Source organism: Poecilia latipinna, unplaced genomic scaffold (assembly GCF_001443285.1).
Source record: "Poecilia latipinna isolate Pla-1442-1.1 unplaced genomic scaffold, P_latipinna-1.0 Scaffold4711, whole genome shotgun sequence".
NCBI classification, from domain to species: Eukaryota; Metazoa; Chordata; class Actinopteri; order Cyprinodontiformes; family Poeciliidae; genus Poecilia; species Poecilia latipinna.
The window spans coordinates 11,774-12,293 of record NW_015117327.1 but is presented as its reverse complement, the minus strand read 5'-3'; positions in this window follow the sequence as shown (position 1 = coordinate 12,293).

Here is a 520-nt window from a genome sequence, read left to right as displayed (position 1 = left end):
TAACGTCTTAAACTCCATTTGCTAAAACCGCAGGATGTTAAGTTTAATTCTTTGTAGCAGCGGAGCCGCGTCCGCGTTGGTTGTGCAGCCACAGCGCACAACCAATTGTTGTTGTCTATGTTCAGCTACGAATCATTTTGCCCCCAAAAAAGTTGATCCCCCGGCCCCCCTCCCGGTTCGTCTGGAGCCGGGGCTGAGTATAATTGGGAGTCTCTAAGAATCCACCCCCGAGCCCCTTCGCTCACACACATTGTTCAACCAGAAAGCTATTTGTAAGCCATAGGAGGGTCCCAGAAATAGTTTGGAAACCACTGGTTTAGACTATAAATGGATTCAACATTGTATTCTCTTTAGTTTTCTCTGTTCTGTATGTAATGGAGAATGAAATTAGACGCGCCATTTCTACCAAAGTTGTTGAATGGGCTTCCTAACCAGACGCTCCAAAGCGTCCGGTCTATAACTCTTCAACACGCTGTCAGCTCCCAGTCAGAAAGACGCATTTAGTTCAGTGGTCATGAGA